This window comes from Sciurus vulgaris, assembly GCF_902686455.1.
Source record: "Sciurus vulgaris genome assembly, chromosome: 15".
NCBI lineage: Eukaryota > Metazoa > Chordata > Mammalia > Rodentia > Sciuridae > Sciurus > Sciurus vulgaris.
Window position 1 is genome coordinate 46,995,518 of NC_136476.1, and position 17,028 is coordinate 47,012,545.

General features: G+C 35.2%; 1 protein-coding gene across 7 annotated transcripts in view; it reads right to left on the reverse strand.

Moving 5' to 3' along the window:
• Window positions 1-17,028, reverse strand: part of LINGO2 (leucine rich repeat and Ig domain containing 2) — a 1,166,767-nt gene that overhangs the window by 940,248 nt on the left and 209,491 nt on the right. For 4 of the 7 annotated variants that reach the window (XM_079112354.1, XM_079112356.1, XM_079112351.1 and 1 more), the window contains exon 1: window positions 4,825-4,995. The exons of 2 other annotated variants lie outside the window; for them this stretch is intronic. The gene's annotated coding sequence lies outside the window, so the exon portion shown is untranslated. Of the gene's footprint in view, window positions 1-4,824; window positions 5,005-17,028 lie in introns of those variants that run through there. One more of the 7 variants, XR_013759532.1, reaches the window with a different exon arrangement.

A 17,028-nucleotide genomic window follows, 5' to 3' on the forward strand; every position in this document is an offset into this window, starting at 1 on the left:
AGATAAAAAAATTCTTAAGAGTCAATGAGAACAATGCTGCAACATATCAAAATATCTGGGACACTATGAAAGTGGTATTAAGAGGAAAATTCATTGCGTGGAGTGCATTCCAGAAAAGAATGAAAAGTCAACAACTACATGACCTAACATTACAGCTCAAAGCCCTAGAAAAAGAAGAGCAGACCAACACCAAAAGTAGTAGAAGACAGGAAATAATTAACATCAGAGCTGAAATCAATGAAATTGAAACAAAAGAAACAATTCAAAAAATTGACAAAACAAAAAGTTGGTTCTTTGAAAAAGTAAACAAAATAGACAAACCCTTAGCCACACTAACAAAGAGAAGGAGAGAGAAACCTCAAAGTACTAAAGTTCGTGATGAAAAAGGAAATATCACGACAGACACCACTGAGATACATAAGATAATGAGAAGCTACTTTGAAAACCTGTATTCCAACAAAATAGAAACTACTGAAGATATTGACAAATTTCTAGAGACATATGCTCCTCCCAAAATGAGCCAGGAGGACATACACAATTTAAACAGATCAATATCAAGCAATGAAATAGAAGAAGCCATTAAAAACCTACCAACCAAGAAAAGCCCAGGACCAGACAGATTTGCAGCCGAGTTCTACAAGACCTTCAAAGAAGAACTCATTCCAATACTTCTCAAAGTATTCCAGGAAATAGAAAAGGAGGGTACCCTACCGAACTCATTCTATGAAGCTAATATCACCATCATACCCAAACCAGGCAAAGACATATCAAGGAAAGAAAATTTTAGACCAATATCCTTGATGAATATAGATGCAAAGATCCTTAACAAAATTTTGGCAAACTGTATCCAAAAACATATTAAGAAAATCGTGCACCATGATCAAATGGGGTTCACCCCTGGAATGCAAGGATGGTTTAACATCTGTAAATCAACAAACATAATCCATCATGTCAATAGACTTAAGGATAAGAATCATATGGTTATATGAATTGATGCAGAAAAAGTGTTCGACAAAATACAACACCCCTTCATGCTCAAAATACTAGAAAAAATAGGGGTAGTAGGAACATACCTGAACCTTGTAAAGGCTATTTATGCTAAGCCCATCGCCAACATCATTTTAAATGGAGAAAAACTGAAACCATCCCCTTTAAAAATTGGAACAAGACAGGGATGTCCTCTTTCACCACTTCTATTCAACATTGTCCTCAAAACTCTAGCCAGAGCAATTAGACAGACTAAAGAAATTAAATGGATACGAATAGGAAAAGAAGAACTTAAGCAGTCACTATTTGCTGATTACATGATTCTTTATTTAAAGGATCCTAAAAACTCCTCCACAAAACTTCTAGACCTCATCAATGAATTCAGCAAAACAGCAAGCTGTAAAATCAACACACATAAATCTAAAGCATTTTTATATGCAAGCTACGAAACATCTGAAAGGGAAATGAGGAAAATAACTCCATTTGCAATAGCCTCAAATAAAATAAAATACTTGGGAATCAATCTAACCAAAGAGATAAAAGATCTCTACAATGAAAACTACAAAGAATTGAAGAAAGAAATTGAGGAAGACCTTAGAAGATGGAAAGATCTCCCATGTTCTTGGATAGGCAGAATTAATTGTCAAAATGGTCATACTACCAAAAGTGCTATACAGATTCAATGCAATTCAAATTAAAATCCCAATGATGTACCTTACAGAAATAAAGCAAGCAATCATGAAATTCATCTGGAAGAATAAGAAAACCAGAATAGCTAAAGCAATCCATAGCAGGAAGAATGAAACATGGAGTATCGCAATACCAGAACTTCAACTATACTACAAAGCAATAGTCACAAAAATGGCATAGTATTGGCACCAAACTAGACAGGTAGATCAATGGTACAGAATAGAGGACATGGACACAAACCCAAATAAATACAACTTTCTCATACTAGACAAAGGGGCCAAAATATGCAATGGAGAAAAAATAGCCTCTCAAACAAATGGTGCTAGGAAAACTGGAAATCCATATGCAGCAGAATGAAACTAAACCCCTATCTCTCGCCCTGCACAAAAAATCAACTCAAAATGGACAAGGACCTTGAAATCAGACCGGAGACCCGCATCTTTCAGAAGAAAAAGTAGGTCAAATCTTCACCTTGTTGGCTTAGGATCAAACTTCCTTAACAAGACTCCCATAGCCCAAGAAATAAAAGCAAGAATCAATAAATGGGATAGATTCAAACTAAATAGCTTTCTCTCAGCAAAGGAAACTATCAGCAATGTGAAGAGAGAGCCTACATAGTGGGAGAATATCTTTGCCACTCATACTTCACATAGAGCACTAATTTCCACAATATATAAAGAACTCAAAAAACTCTACATGAAGAATACAAATAATCCAATCAACAAATGGGTTAAGGATATGAACAGATGCTTCACAGAAGATCTACAAGCAATCAACAAACATATGAAAAAATGTTCAACATCTTTAGTAATAAGAGAAATGCAAATCAAAACCACCTTAAGATTCCATCTCACCCCAATTAGAATGGCGATTATCAAGAATACAAGCAACAATAGGTGTTGGCGAGGATGTGGGGATAAAGGTACGCTCATACATTGCTGGTGGGGTTGCAAATTAGTGCAGCCACTCTGGAAAGCAGTATGGAGATTCCTCAGAAAGCTTGGAATGGACCCTCCATTTGACCCAGCTATCCCACTCCTTGGCCTATACCCAAAGGACTTAAAATCAGCATACTACAGAGATACAGCCACATCAATGTTCATAGCTGCTCAATTCACAATAGCCAAACTGTGGAACAACCTAGATGTTCTTCAATTGATGAATGTATAAAGAAACTGTGGTATATATATATATACAATGGAATATTACTCAGCCATAAAGAATAATAAAATTATGGCATTTGCAGGCAAATGGATGAAACTGGAGAATATCATGCTAAGTGAGATAAGCCAATCTCAAAAATCCAAAAGATGAATGATCTCACTGATAAGCGGATGATGACACATAATTGGGGGTGGGAAAGGGGCAAGAATGGAGGAAGGAGGGACTGTATAGAGGGAAAAGAGGGGTGGGAAGGGTGTGGGGGAAGGAAAAAATAACAGAATGAATCAACCATCATTACCCTATGTAAATGTATGATTATGCAAATGGTATGTTGTTACTCAATGTACAAACAGAAACAACATGTATTCCATTTGTTTATAATAAAAATAAATTAAAAAAAGAGTCTATGTTCAATTTACCAACTAATGTCCATAACGTGTACCAGATTTCTGAAAGTTTCAATCACCAAGGTATAATTGCCCCCAAACAAATGCTGTTTGCATAAACAAAATGTATTTGATCATGATATTATATAATATTGAATATAAAGTAACTTTCAGATATACCTTATTTTCGGGGGTTACTAGGAATAAAACCCAGGGGCATATAATCACTGAACCACATCCTCAGCCCATTTAATTTTTTAATTTGGAGACAGGATCTCAATAAGTTGCTTAGGGCTTTGCTGAATTGCTGAGGTTGGCTTTGAACTTGTGATCCTCCTGCCTCAAACTCCCAAGTTGCTGGGATTACAGGCATGCACCATCACACCTGGATATACATTTCTTTAATCATAAATCTTCATGGACATGGCAACAACAAAACAATGTATGTTATTTTAATCACTTTTATATCATAATATCATTATCATGGCTTCTCTTCATTAAACATTTACCGTGTGCCAGGCAGCATGGCAGATGCTTTGCATGTATTGTCTCTTATATCAATGGAGTCTTGAAACAACCTCATGGCACAGACCATAGGAAAGGGAAATGAGACTTTTTTAGTTAATTACTCAAGGTTGTATACCTGATAACCATAAAGTAGGGATTAGTACTTACTGCATTAAACCTTATCATCAGCCATGGTAAGTTATTTGTATAGAGGAAGCCTATAGATATTTACTTTATAGCAAAGATGAGCAAGAAAATTATACCATACATTCTTCTGTGTCAGTTTTTCTACAACGTTCAATTTCTCTGAAATACCATCATCTGTATAACTACTCGATGACTTATAGAAATCTTTTTTCTCTTTAAGAGTAGTGAAATACAAAGAAAATCCTTTCACAATATTTTCTATATGAGAGAAGGCAATTGTGGCTCTTTTCAAAATGACAGTTCAAAACTTGAGAGTCTTCTCCACCTAAGTTAAATTTTTGGCTTCTCACCTATCACAAATGCTAGAGGCTACATGTTAGCAGAGAAGGGAGAGTTTGCAGACAAGTCACTCCTGCACCACTAACTAGCTAGAGGATCTTGGACGAGGTTTTAGTTTTCCTAATTTTTTTGGTTTAATTTCTGTACCATGTAGATAATAATACACACCTCTTAGGTTTACTGTGATAACAAGGAATAACACAAATAATGTACATACACATAGTATGAAATTAATCACAAATCTGAGTTACCTATTGTGCCCTATGCCACTTTTGGAGCAAGAAAATATTCATTGCCAAAAAAAAGAAAAAGAGGTATATTTTTAAATAGTAGGCTTATAGGCTATGTTACAAATCTTTATTATTTTTTTCATTATCTGTCCATAAAAAAAAGTCATCACATGTTTGTACACTGTATCTTTCCATATTTTGTTCTTCTTTCTTTCAATGCCCCCACAGAGACATTTGCATGCATGCACATATGCATATATGCGCGTGCACACACACACACACACACACACACACACACACACACACACACACACAAAACCGTATTTCTTGTCACTCTCTCCAAGGTTCAACATATTAAAAAGCACGGCTCTTACCACAACATGAAGCAATTTCAACATGAATTCTCCACCTTCATTTGAGACACTTCATATTATAAAGATTCTACATCTTGAACCATCTTCACCGAATTTCCTAAATGAAATGAAACAAAAACTCTTGGAAATATGGGGGAAAAAACTTAATTTATCTAACAGTTCTTTATATCAAATTCTTCATGTAATTTTCCACCTGGCTCTTTTGGCTCTGATTGTTAAAAAAAAAAAAAAAATTACATAGGTATTTCCAGGCTGCAAATATTATACAATCCAGTCTGATGTCCCATCACTGATAATACTACTGCATGATATTCAGATAATAAATTGTATCATGTGTTTTGTGAATCAATATGTATTCTTAAATAAACATTAGAAAATAATAAAGTATGAGAAAACTGTCACATCAAATTGAGTATTCTCAGTAAATTTGGTTCAAAATTAATGAATTAAATCTCAGTAATAGCATACAGATGATGAGAGAAAATATGAGAACTATCAAGTTATAGTTGAAGGTTAGAGAAAGAAAAATATAATTTGAATATATCTTTTTTCACTTTAAGAGTCTAGTGGATAATCTTATAAAATAAATGAATAAAATATGGCTTTAGGACACATTTATTTTCAATTGTCATTTTAATTATGAAAAAACATTTTATATATATATATATATATTCTAGTTATGTCAATTTTCCAAATTGAAACTTCATTCATAAATTTGCTGAGAATTCAGCTCTGCTACAAAAATTGAGCAAATTCAATGGCTGTTATTCTTAGGTATCTCTCTCTTTCCCTCTCTGTCTCTGTCTTTCCCTCTCCCTCACAAACACAAGCACACTAATACACACAGCTTTCAAGTCAAATTTATTGTAATAAATTACAGTGCAATCACAAAAGAAGCAATGAAATCATACTATTCATCACCCTAGGTCTATACCCTTTAATAGCTATTTTAGTTTCATTACAATAGAATCTTCTATAAAATAATTAAATAAAATCCCATTATGCAAATCACAGTAATGGAAACACTGAACACCTGATTGTGTGAAACATTTCAAGCTTAAGGAGGTATGTCAGAGTGATCAAATTTAAATTAGTCATTTCGGAACAAATTCTGTTGCTTGGCTCTCCTGGTAGTTTTCTGGATTTCTCTTTCTGCAAAAATAGTAATTGTAAGTGTACTAGATGGCACACATGTTGTCTCCTTTCAAAAGTTAGATATGAAAGAGAGGCCACTGAATCCATCACATAATACTGACATCTCAAGTCTTTTTGATAGATTCACTTCAGTACAAACTTTTTGAACAAAGAAGGTTGCTGTCATTTCTCTTTCAATAAGGTCAGGCCAGGTAGAAATTTCAAATATCTCTTAAAATTTTTAAATGTTTGAAAATTATTATCTCTTAGTTCCAAATTCATCCTTCTGCGTCCTACTTTGAGATTTTGGTACTGAAACTCTCTACACACCACAGATCTCCTTTGCCAGCAGACTTCCTCTTAGGTTTTGTAATAGGATGAACTGGAGAGAGGCTAAGGAGTAGGAAAAGGAGAAAAAGGAGCTTAGTCCTTTATGTTTGCAAATGTCACACTGCCTTAGCAATCATCCTTCACACGGTTAGCAGGAATCTGCCTACAGATTTTTCGAGTCCTTCTACAGTCAATCATTTTGCCATTTCTGAGCTTCCTCAGATCTCTCTTCTGAGCTTCCGTGGCCCCACCACAGACAGCATAACACCACCTCCCAGAAATATGGATCAGTAGTATTCCTCCTCTAAGCTCCAAGTACCCCAGTTCTTCATTTCATTTAAACCCTAAAGCAGCTTAAGAGATGATTCCCTCATATCTTAAATATAGTCTTGTCTTAGGGCTTGTTTAGCCAATGGAATATAACATAGTGTGACTTCTGAACCTAGAATTTAAGAAGCCTTTCATTCTTCTTCTCCTGTCTCTTGGATCTCTTGTGTCACCAAAACAACAAACCACCCACGAGTGTCAGAGAGGTATGACATATCTGGAAGGTAGTGCCTACTGCCAGGCATACACAGGGTCATCTCACACCATCCAGACATAGTTGGGTTGCAATACAACTCTGCTGCATGAGGACCCAGAAGAGATAAGCACAAATTCCAGCAACCTGAGCCCAGACCAAAGAGCATACCCACAGAATTGTAAGGAAATAAAATATTTAATTCCCTAAGATTTGGGGTAGTTTGTCATGCAGTAATAAGTTACTAAAAACGGATTTAAATTACTACTTCCAGAGTATTATTTTAAAGTATAAGATGTAGATAAAATGTATGTATCATGCCAGGGGGCAACCTCAGAATAAATAAATCCAAATATTTACTGAGTGTATGAAAGATTTTCCTAGGATCATCACGGGATAAATGACAACAATGTATGATGAATACTGTTGAAGAAGTTTACTCACTCCACAAGAGTTCAGAACTGGGTTACCTAAGTTTGGTATGAGATTACTGATTCAAAGCAAAGTAAAGTTGTGATGTAATTGAACATGCATCATTAATACTCAAATTCCTTCTAGGAACCTAAACTAAGATAGACAGGCATGAGGATATAGGAAACTATGTTAAGTCAGTTCTCAAACATTTTTGAATCAGTGACCAATTGAACTTTTATAATTATGGAGGACCCTGAAGATTATTAATTTATGTAGGCTGTATCAATTTATTTTTATTATTTTAGGACTGAAAGCTGAGAAAATTTTTAAATATTGTCATTGTCAATTATTTACTTAAACTTTAATTAATTTAAACAATAAATTCATAGCATGAAATACCATGGCATATTTTTATAAAATATTTTTTCCCATTCAAAAAATTTAGTGAGGAACAGGGGACTGTTCCACATTTTTTCTGTGAATTCCCCTAAAATCTACCTTAGTGGAAGGCAACCAGATTTACTGAACATTAAACTTATGTGATATATTTGGTGGAAACATGTGAAGAAAATCCATGCTGATGAAGACTTGTATTTAGAAGAGAGAGAAGTTTCCAAAGTCTTTTAAGATATAAGGGATATTTTTCTTCAATAGCATAGAAACATTCTGAACAGTTATTTCTAAGAGGTGAGTTGCAATGTAAAATCAGAAACCACAATCAATTACTTTTCCTAATATTATATTAAACCCTACTGACCTTGTTAATACATCTTTTACACATGCCAACTTGGTCATCATGCATGGGTCACCTGGCAAATACTGGCCCATTAAATTATGCATACCTTCAAAATTATCAGATTAACAATACCAAAATAATTTACATTTGTTAAGAACATCACTAATATCATCCAAAAATTTATAAGTATTAGAAAGTTGATACAGTGGCATATAAAGCATTTTTGAAATTTTAATTTGCACTTGAAAGTCCACATTTGATCAATGGCAACCAAAGCATATATTACATGGTAAAAATGACAAAGTCACTCTAACTTTCAGATATTTGCAAGTGCCCAAGTTTCCATAACTTTTATTCGAATATCACCACACTTTAAAGTCACCATGGCATCAAATGAAAGTGGCTGGTTCAGTTTTTAACACAAAAAATCACACGTGTGCTTCTGCTCAAGACAACATCCTACTTCAGTTTGCAGTGAAAGTGCTCTATGCAGACTGCACATTTCATTACACATAACACTAAGAAGACTTATTCAGAGGAAAATTATAAAAAATAGTCCATATTACTCCATCAAGAAGGCTGCTAAGTAAACTGACATTTTTATCTATTTATTTCAAATAAACAATGGTGAAAAGTATAATGATTGCTACCAATAGTTTGTTATCACCAACTTGAACTGTGCTAAATATCCAACAATTTTATCTACCATTGCTTTTGGGTCATCTGGGTAATTGTCAGTATAGACAAAAAGCAAATAAAATCTTGATTTTACTTTAAAAATAGTTTTGCCTGGCACACCCTTTAAAGGCAAATGGACCTTAGGAACCACCACAGTTCAAGAGGTAGAATTTTGAAAACTCTTCTCAAATAGTGAATTAACGATAACTGAAGTGTTTAGAGTGCTTCTAGGAGTTTGAGAATAGAGAGCTCTCTTTTACACCAGGGTGCAGGTACCCCTTTCCACCCTCAGTGACATAACTATAGTGAGTTACAGTGGTTTAGGCTAACATTAAAATAACTACAGCTAAGACAAGGGTAACAGGCTTGCTTATCTGTTATCCGGAAGATCACTGTTGTTAACATTGCATATGCCATGCCTCTCCTGGGACTCTTATGATTCTTGCCCAACTTAATGTCAGGAACTGTGAACCAATTGAGAGGTTAGAGGAGAGAGGAAGGGTTGGGGAGAGAGAAAAGCTGAGCAAGGCACAGACACACAACACATGGAGTGACAAACCAAAGAAACAGGAATCAGGAGACACAAAAACTTGGAGGGAAGGAGGAAAGAATAGGAGGAGATAAAAGAAACAGAAGCAAAATGAGAAAGAGACAATGAGAAAGTCACAGAAAGGGAAACAAAGACAACAGAGAAAGAGGCAAAGAGACACAGTCACAGAGGAGACAAATAGAGTATATTATACCATTATATTTTCAAAGGAAAAAAAAAGGAAAAATCTTTACTTGGGTTTTCAAATAATCACAGTTACCTAGACCATTCCTTTTCTCTGTTCTGAGAGCTGGTTTACTCTGTGTGTCTGTGCACATGCACATGTTCTGTGTATAGTATGAAGAGTTTTGAACTTCCTTTCTGCCATGATTGAAAGCCACTGTGATTGCTGATGGGCAGTAAGGAACACTGTGCAGTGTAAGAAGAAGGCAGCATGGACATTTGCAGAAGGATGGGTCTGGGTCTGTGAGAGTGGGATCTGGCACTGTGCATCTGCCGGTCTTCATGCATGCCCAGCTGAATGTGAGATGGATTATCAATGCTTCTGTTTTGCTACTTATGCACTAGAGCTGCTAAGGCCTGCAGTACTCAACATATAATTTTGCTTCAAACCACGAAATGCATAACTTCCTGTGAGTGAGATGGATCAAGCAATAACTCTTCCTAATCTAACCTATAACACATCCTCTTTATCATACATTAGGTATGTCCATCCAGAGTCTTAAACAGAGAAACATTGAAGATTTCTTTTAAATACAATTTTCAAACAACAAATCTCTAAATCTTCATACAATTCCCATGAAAGACTGTTCCACTCATTGTGAGTGAACAAATTTTTATATGTTATAAAACAACATATAAAAATAATGAAATGACTCCAGGTCCTTCTCAGTATGTCACTATTAGTGCTCACAGCAAATGAGATGAACATGTGTGGAGTGATAAATATGACTAGGTTTTGAATCAGTCCATGGCATGAAAATGGAAATTCTGAGCTGCTATTCACCATTATGGGAACAAAAGGCAACTTGGCAAGAGGTACCTCTGGGAACAGTACAAGCTCTATGAGGCTGTATGTAACACTGGGTAGAACGGTAGAAACAAGCTGGGAGAATGAAAGACCACTAGTGCCAGCTGTTCCAATGCCAATGGGAGATAAGCTGCTTGTGTGCTCTTGCCAATTCAGGTGAGTTTTTTTTTAATAATTTAAAACTGAACCCTGCTTTTCATTAAAGTGATGGATTTTTTTGTATTGACAATGGCATCATTTCTTTATCTGTAAAGTAAAATGATAGAACTATACTAGTATTTCCCAAACCATTCCATAAACATAGTAAAGAGAATCCCACAATAAAATGTTTGCTTAGTGAACTTGTTGACTGCAGAATCCCCTCCTTTATTCACATCACCATCTCTTGAGATGATGACATTATTCTGCGGCATAATTTGGGGAAAGCTGAAAGCTCTCTAAAATTCCTTGTGACTTGGGACCTCTGTATGTTCAAGCAGAGCTGTTGTTTAATATAGTTTAATATAGTAAGGGCAAGTGACAACATGGAAAATTGGCCCCTGAAATAGCTCCATCTGCCTATTTAATCCAGGTGTTTGGACTAGGTGTATTCAGGAGCCAAGGGGTTGAGGTATCATGGAGAATGGCCTATGACTTAGCCTCTGTGTATACAGTAGACATTGTGTTAAAAGACTGTGCATATGAAGCATGCCTTTGGAGGTACTATTTACTACCAGTTCATTTTTTTAAGTCAATGAGCATAAGGGGAAATTTCCTCTTGGAAAGATCAGGAAAGAAATAGAGGATGACAGGAATTTGCTACCTACTCCCCATGCAGTACAATGCCAACTTTCACAGTACAAACTTATGCACATAAAAACTGGCAGAATTAGGAATCTTTATTTTGGAGGAGAACCAGAATGAAAATGCTGTGCCTGAAGTAAACATTAACACTTCATTTTATGGATATTGTCCTCCTTTTAGCTCAGTATTCCCTAGATTCTCCTAAACTTTATGATTCTTATTTGACTATCATCTGTCTCTTACAGGTGAGGCTTCAAAATTCCAGGTGGCAGTAATAAAGTCCATACTTATGGATCTCCCAATTCCCAATCTATAGAATAAGAACTTGGATTTATATTAGTGCAGTGGCTTCCACTTTCAGGATGTGAAGCATTTCTTCATGTTTTTGCTGTTTTGACCCTGTATGTCATTGTATGTGACACATCCAAAAGGCCATCACAAAAGAGAAAATAAAATGTATAAATCTTTTAATGTTCAGTACAAAATGAATTCACAGATTACTTTGATCCCGAATTTCTACTTACCACTAGAATAAATATGATAATATTAAGCACTTATTTATGTCTTGGCAATGTCCTAAGTTCTTTACTTGCAGCACCTTAATTTCCATAATAAGCCTATAGGGTTGGTATAATAAATCATGTCCCTTTTAACAGTGAAAAGATTAAAATTCAAAGTAGTTATATAAACCTTCTCAAAGCCAGTCTGCTTTTAAGTGGCAAATCTGGTAATCATATCTATGCTTGTTTGATTCCAAAGTCTAAGTTCTTAGTGATGCTGCTCCATTGTTAATTGTTTCCAGATAATGTGATCATTGTAGCTATCTTAGTATATTTTCTTTTACTACAACAAAATACCCAAGTCCGGGTTACTTAATAAAAAGGTAGTTTTATGTAACTCATAGCTATGAAGTTCTAGAGTATGGCCCTGGTATCAGCTTGACTGTGATATGGATCAAATGAAGTTGGACATCACAATGGTGGGGGCACATACAGGAATGAGATATTACATCTCAAGACAGGAAGACAAAGAGCAACTGCAACTCACTGGAATCCCACAAGAACTACATTAATCCCATCCAAGTGTAGCACTTCCAATGACCTAAAAACTTTCCTTTAAGACCCACCTTTTAAAGGTCCCATCACCCCATCACTACCACACTGAGGATCAAGTCTTCAACATATAAACTATTGATTGGGGGACAAATCACATTCAAACAATAAGAGTAGAAAAATGTGACTATGCATGAAGGCCTGTGTCATGGACTCTATCAGAAACCTTTGAATTATTATCTAGATGACTCTAGTTTGGGTTTGGTTCTGGGAACTAAAGCTGTGTCTAACCATTGCAATACTATTGACTTCAGTGTGTAGAACATGCAGCACAGGAAAATCTATAGACAAAGTTTAATGGTGACCTTGCAAGAAAGAACAGAATTACAATTAACAACAAGGCATCTATCCAGAAGACCCAGCAAGAAGACAACAGATGAGCTCAGAGAGTGGGAGCACGAGGAGATAACAACACTGCAAGTGTGCTTGAAGTGACAGCAGAGGGAGTCCAGAAGAGTCCCCTGGATGTAAAAGAGAGGGATACACATGCTTTTCATAGGATTTTTATGGAATGCCTACAGTCTCTTCTTTATGAAGAGAACATGAATGCTCAGTTTTATCTGATTGGATCCACAACCCTCCATGAGCTGGATCTCTCCTTATAACAAACTGAGATCCCTTATTATACTAACTATGCCCTGATGGTCAGGCAGGTTAAACTGCTATGGGGATTGTTGTAAGAGAGAAGAGAATTAGAGAAAGAGACTCTGAAAGACTGACAGAACAGTTAGTCACAACGGCTATATCCAAGGAAGAAAACCCAACCCAGAGGATACCAAGACTCCAGTAGCTTAGCTCCGAGTAACCAATAATGAGAGGATGACTTCAGAACAAAAAATCAAGCAAAGGGAAAGGGCAAAGACTTGTGCACAGGACAACATTCAGCCCAATCATTCAGAAACCTTGGTAAAACTTGATAGAACACAGTCATTTGGGGAGTTTGTGGAGGCTGGGGTTTTTCACAAACCTTTATTACTTTTGTAACTACTCAGTCTCCTACTTATCCTGCTCATGTTCATCAGCCCTTTGTGGAATCTCAACAAGTGATCAAGATTTGCTGAGTTGGAATTGGGGTGAAATCAAACTAAAAGCTTCTTCACAGCAAGGGAAACAATCAAGAACATGAAGAGAGAGCCTACAGAATGGGAGAAAATCATTGCTACCTGCATCTCAGATAGAGCATTAATTGTCAAGATATATATATATATATATAAACAAAAAACTTGACACCAAAAATACAAATGCTCCAATCAATAAATGGGCTAAGGAACTGAACAGACACTTCACAGAAGAAGAAATATGATTGGTCAACATACACATTAAAAAAGTTCAACATCTCTAGCAACTAAAGAAATGAAAATTAAAACTACACTGAGATTTCATCAGATTTCAAGGGTAATTATCAAGAATACAAGTAATAATAAATAAGAATACAAGTTACTGAGAATGTGGGGCAGAAGTACACTCATACATTGTTGGTGGGACTGCAGATTGGTGCAACCACTATGGAAAGCAATATGAAGATTCCTCAGAAAACATGGGATGGAAACACCATTTGACCCAGTTATCCCATTACTCAGCATATACCCAAAGGACTTAAAATCAGCATACTACACTGACAGAGCCATCTCAATGTTTATAGAAGCTCAATTCACAATAGCCCAGCTATGGATCCAACCTAGGTTTCCTTGAACAAATGAATAGATAACAAAAATGTGTTATATATACACAAGAGAATATTACTCAGCCATAAAGAAGAATAAAATTATGGCATTTTCTGGCTAATGGAAGGAACTGGAGAATATCATGATAAGTAAAATAAGCCAGTCCCCAAAACCAAAAGCTGAATATTTTCACTGATATGTGGATGCTAATTCACAATAAGGCAGGGAGGGTAGGGAAGAATAAAAGTACTTTGGATTAGATAAAGGGGAATGAAGGGAAGGAAGGGAAAATTGGAACAGGAAAGACAGTAGAATGAATCAGACATAACTTTCCTATGTTAATATTTGAATACATGGCCAATGTAATTCTGCATCATGTACACCAAGAAGAATGGGAAGTAATGCTCCATATGAGTATAATGTGTCAAAATACATTCTATTATCAGGTATAACTAATAAGAACAATAAAAAATTAAAAACGAAAGATTTGCTGAGTTGGTTTGTGAATAGTCGGAATGAGAGACAAGATCACAAGACTGGGAGAGTCCATGGTGCTGAAAGGGAAAAACAAAAGGACAGTGTCAACATCATAAGACAGGAAGAATGAAGAAAACTCCACTTAGAAATTATATTTTATTGTCATTAGAGAACAATAAGACAGACAGAAAAGCTGACAATGAAATTAACTGAGGAAAAAATGCAGGTCACATATGAGGTCTACATATACGAGTATCTCAAACACTATGGTTAGTTGGGGGTAAAAATATAAGAATAATTCATAGGTAGAAAATTCAGACAAAATAAATTTTAAAAAATAGTCATCTGGACAACAGAACCAAAGAGCAAAAATAACTCAAAGAGAAGGAATTAAATTCTCTCATCATTCATATTCATATTATCTCCTCTCCCCTCCTGCCCCTTCTCCCTCTTTTCCTGTCTCTCTGGTTTTGTCTCTTCCTTTCTTTATCTCTGTTTCTCTCTCATACATACACATCTTGAACAGTGAATACCAAAATTCATACTTACTTTACTAATACACTTCTAATTTTGAATAACGACAAACAATTTATAAATGGTTGCGGTATCACAGCAATTTATGAGACCTAAAAGAGAGTATAAATGTCATCTAGACATAGTAAAATATAAAAGACATTCTGAATGTTAGAGTTCAGACTTTTAATATATCCAACTCTAAAAGCTGCAATTATGTGATAGCAATAACCATGTGGGTAAACAGAGTGTACATCACAAAGATAATAAAAGAAATGTTCCTTCTAGGATAGTTTTAATGCTAAATTTTGTGTTTCCAACCATTGCATTTTAAATCTTTAATGTTTGTATTAAGACTTCAGCATAAGTGAATTCGATTTTTTATAGTACTGATACTCAAAAGAAACAAATATTCTTACAGCAAAAAGTACACAGAGAATCTACTTTAGTGAATCTAGCCTTGGTATGTGCAGAATTTGACTAAAAACATATATACACTTTATTATAAAAGACAGTAAAAAATTGAAATAGCCTATGTATCCATCAAGAGAGACTTAAAAATGAATGTTGGGAAATTGATTCCTGAGATAATTATATTATTTGAAGTGTGAGTATCTTCATGGGTTATGTAGGAAGGGGTAGTAATAAAGAAAGAGATATAGAAAATGTATGAAAGTATCTTAAATGTTACCTGTATTCATTTTTAAATAGTAGGGGAAATGTGCAATTATCATTTAAAATATTTTAATGTTATTTCATTTTATTTTTTGTTGTGGGCATATATTACATTTATAAATGGGAAAAATCATTTCCAAAACCATAAGGCAGATCTAGCTTATAAGTAGGTTACAAAAAAATTGCTACTACATTCAATAGCCTGAAAAGCATTTTTATGTAAAATAATGGTAGCGGAATTATCAGAATCTATTTTTAGAAAAGTTGGAGTTATAATTGAAATGAATTAATATACTTATTCATTCACTTATTCATCCATTCAACATACCTTTATTTAATACTCACTACATGTCAATCACTACTAATCTTTTGTTAAAATGGATAATTTCTTTTTTAAGGAGTATATCTATATTTAAGGAGTACCAAACACCACCAAATCAGAAAATAATGGAGAAAGATTATGTTTGTTTAGATCTTTTGGCTAGGAAGCATTTTCATATTGCCAATAGTACAAACCCAATTATATACTGCCAAGTCTGGAATAATTTGAGTAGGTTTAATTCTGTAGATGGCAATACAATGTAACAGCCATAGTATTCCCAACAGCACTCCAATCTATGTAAGAATGGAACAAAGCAACATACTGCACACAGGTTAGCCTGCCCCTTCCTCATTGTCTCTTCCTGGCAGACAATCTCTAGATTTTTAGCTCCAAAGTGTCAAATAAGGACGCTGAGTCAGATCCCTGTCCCTACCATAGTTTAGCAATTGTATATTTGTGATATATCTGAATCAGAATTTCATAGCCAAAGAATATCTATAAAGTAATCCATAAAAGATAGCGCATGATTGTATTTTGCATGCTTATTAAAAAGAAGTAAATGGATCAAAGAAATCATCCATATTCTTTCCTTTGGGCTCTGGAAAAAAATAGAATACATACTTAAACCACAATTTATAATGTTAGAAACTCCTCCAACCCCAGAGGAGCTATTTATCTTCTCAGTGCTAAATGCAGCCCAGAAAGAGAAAATGAGCCGTCTGTAATGAAAAGTCTCAAAGTTGGGACTATAAACAACAGCATGCAGAGCTCTGTGCTGAATTTATACAGACTCTTACCAGTCCTTCAAGGTGAAGAAATCAATTGCAGCACAAAAATCACCCTCTGAACCTCAAGAGATACTTTGTTCTCTGTGCTTTGCTTCTCTGTATAGTGTTCTTATTCCTGATCAAGTTCTCTCCCCGGGGAGCACTAATAGGCTAACAGCTACAGAAGTCTGTTTTGTTCTATAAACCAGCAGGATCAAAGAGTGCTCTGTGGAAAACTTAATACTACTTCTGACTTCCTCCAAGAGAGCTGCTATCCCTCTATCATAAACTTTTGATGCTACTGTGGAGCCTCTTTTCCAAGGCTGACAAGTTTTAAGGAAAAAATACAGTTCATTTCAAAATGAAGAAGGTCATTTGGGTCCAGGGATTAAAGAGTGCAAAACCTACTAAACAAACACAGAACTAAGGATATGTAGTGAGCTATTTATATAATAATGTTTTCAAAAATGCCAGCTTCCTAAAAATACTAGCCAATATC